This window comes from Apium graveolens, chromosome 6, assembly GCF_009905375.1.
Source record: "Apium graveolens cultivar Ventura chromosome 6, ASM990537v1, whole genome shotgun sequence".
In the NCBI taxonomy this organism is placed as follows: Eukaryota; Viridiplantae; Streptophyta; class Magnoliopsida; order Apiales; family Apiaceae; genus Apium; species Apium graveolens.
In genome coordinates this window covers 122,076,541-122,080,205 of record NC_133652.1, presented here as the reverse complement: position 1 = coordinate 122,080,205, position 3,665 = coordinate 122,076,541, and positions in this window count along the sequence as shown.

Genomic DNA, 3,665 nt, shown 5'->3' with positions numbered 1-3,665 from the left:
CAAAATAAGAGGGGTCCCAAGAATTTAGAAGGTTTTTCTACTTGGATTAGTTGAAAATGGTAATTGATGATTCAAATATTGAGTTGTTTGTTCCTCCTCCTACCTCACAAGTGATCCTTCTGGCTCATTTGTTGTTCAAACTTTGTAATGATAACATCTGTCCTCGGTTAGGAACAAGGCCAAATTTCTTTTCTCAAGATGTGTTGGTTGTGGCTATGATTTGATCTGGTAAAAAGTTTGATTTAACTGATTTAATCTTGAAAAATATGCTTGATGTGTTGTGTGCAAAAGCTGGAACTGATTTACCTTATGGTTTGTTATTGACAAAAGTGTTCAAATGGTATTGAGTTGAGTTAAGGGACATGGATTATGTTCCATTTACTGATTTTTCTGATTTGAAGACACTCACTCAATTCAATTTAAAGTTTGATAAGGATGGACAATTGGTCCATATTGAGTTTATTGTTGTTGGTTCTACTAAGTGTGAAGAGAGTTTATATACCTCTATGCAAATGTTGGAGTTTATGAAAGAGATGAAAGCGAGGCAGGAGAAGATTCTTAAGGTTGTTGACATTATTGCTAAGCAAAACCAGTGGCTGAGGGAAATGGTGGCTGGAATGGGAACTTCTATATCTGGTCCTTTTAATTAGACATATCACTCCTACTCTCAGATCTTGTGATATTGATGACATGGTGGATGTTGCTGCAACTCTTCTCAAGAAGGAGCAAGCCAAGAATTCTACTGCTGATAAGGATGAGAAGGAAGAACCTGAGAACCCTGATGCCCAGACTTAATTTTAATGAACTTTTTAATGATTAAGGGGAAGTACTCAGGAAAGTATGGTGTTTTAAATTTGATGTTAAGTACTTATGATGGATTTTTTTTGTTTTCTTGAACTATGTGATCATGATTGATTATTTTGCCTTATGGTTAAGTTGTTGAACTTGGTGATTTAGTTCACCTTAGTTATTAAAGTTAAGTTTGATCAATGACTTAATTGCTGGTTTTTCTAAATTTTTTTATCTTAAGTATTTTTTTTGTTATGATATATTGTGTTATACTTGAATTATGAACATGGGTTGTATGACTTAGGAGGAGTATTCAGTATTTTCCTAAAAGTTGTGTAAATATCAAAAAGGGGGAGATTGACATCCTTATGATTTTGATGATCACACTGTTAGCAAGTTTAGACTTGCTTTCTTATCTTATTAGCAAGATGATTATTATATATCTGTATGTTACTAACATTGTTTTGTAGAGAATCAATTTCTTGATAGACTTAGTCTGTCAGCTAGCTAACAGTTTCTAACAGGCTTATCAGCGAGCTTAAAGATACCGCTAGAAATATTTCAAGATTAACTAGAATTGTAGTTTTCAAGGAAATTAAATAGGAATGAGTTTTTGTAAGGACTCTATGGTATATTTAACGTGTTTATATATATTAGAGCTCCCCAGATGTTCAAACTCTTTTAAGAAAATCATTTGCTATTTTCTAAGAAGTTGTTTTCAGCCTTTTATACTAAGAACTTCTTGTTCGAATGGTATTCAATTAAAATTAAAGATATACATCTTAAAAACATTTTCTAATCTATATTATTTTTAATTTAAACGTATTATAGATTATCTTAAAATTCAAATAGAAACAAAATAGCTGTGAGATTTGGTCAAGATCGGAGTATTGTTGAAAATATTTGAAAGTTAACTTAGTCTATAAATACATTATGGTATATCTTCTTTAAAGGTTGATCTACGAAGTATACATCATACCAACTGAGAAAATATAACTTGCATTAATTGAATATTCCTATTATGGAATAAAAACTAGATTGCGTTAGTATTTAATGCTAGGGTTTGTGAGTTCCGAGCTTTAACCGCTGCTCTTGTGTTCAGGACTATCGATCCTTGCAAGATGCCTAAGTATCTCTTTGTGGTAGAGAATTAAGCCAAAAATGTAGTTCTAGGTTGAGGGGTTGAACCCTTTATATAAAGGTGAGTCTAGGGTTAGACTTGTGTTGAAAGACTTGGTGGACAAGTATCCAACTTAGTTGGTGATTAGGAGTCCGTAAATAGTTTGTGTTCGTGGACCTTGACGACCTCAGCTGATGGGCCTTGTCTACATGGGCCATCTTGAGTCTTCTACGAGCTCGAACCATACAGGTTTGTATTGGACTTTAGACAAAAAGCCCGAGTGTAATTAATGTGACATTTAATGTGTCTTTAGGATGTATTTTCTATCAATATCATTTTCCCCCAACTTCCGAGAATACTGTTTGAGTTTTCGTGGAAGTTATAATGGTCTTTTCGCGACTCGGGGTACTTTTGGCCCTTTCGGGTATCGGCCGAAAGCTGCTAGTATACACAGTACTATCGTAAAGTGTGGAGTGACCTACACGTTTACAATGACTTATTAGTGTTAGTATACACACTTAAGGCCTTTGCACATGCTATTTAAAAAGTGTTCAACAATAAACGGTCCTAATCGGGACTAAAAAGAACATTTATTACCCCTTAACCTTTGTCAATGTTAATTATAGGATGAAAGCTGCTAACTGGCCCTAATTGGGGCTAATCGGCCCTAATCGGGGCTAATTTCCATATACAAGTTGCTAACTGGGCTTAAAAGAGCCTAATTTTAAGCTAGAATGCACTAATTGGCCTTAATCGAGGCTAATCTGCCCTAAACGGGGCTAATCAGGACAAATCAGCATGCATAAGACAATAATTATCCCTAATTTACACTAATCACAAGAGTGAAAAGGTTAAACGACCCTAATCTGGGCTAATTTTATCATACGAATCACTAATTCGCCCTGGTTCGGGTTATTTACGCTTAATACACACTAATTGGCCCTAATCTGGGCTAAATTTCATTAATCGGCCCTAACGGGGCTTAATCCTGAAATCCTGAAAATTTTAAAAAATCGAATTTTTTCCTATTTTTTCTAATTTTTCAAAAAAAATTGAAAATTTTCGCAGGGGGGTCGTTGGGGTCGAACAGGACCTCCTGCTACAAGAGGCTCTGCCCGGCCACATTGTAACGACCGAGGAATTACGCTTGTATTATATTATAATAATGATAAATTATGTGTATTATTATGTGATTAAATGTGTTAAGTCGTTAAACCCTAACTGCTATGTGTTATGTGTTGGCTGTTTTGATACCAACGTGTTTTGGATATTTATTGAGCGTTTTATCGCCAGTTATATATGTTATATTAAAACTTGTACAGCTCAAAACTATGTTTTAAAAGCCCATATTTCAAACAAAATCATTGGCTCTATTTTATTAAAAATGCCTTATACCATATCGCTATTCTGAACCCCTAGAAGTTTTACAAACTGACCTTTTTCGCGAAAAAACGACTTTTCTGGACCCCTTCGGATACCAAAAACCCCACAAAAATTACATTTTTATTTTTATATGATCATGAAATTATCATATATCATTTTTCTTTGTATTTTTGTAATATTCACAATTTTTGGGAATTTTTAGCATTTATTTATATTTATTGGATATTTAAAAATTCAATATTAATACCCAAAAATTATAAAAATTGGGGCCAAATATTTTTATTGGGAGTGTAATTAGACCCTTAATTTTACTTAGGGGTATTATTTTCATAAATATAAATACCTGAATTATTATTAATTAAATCAATTAATT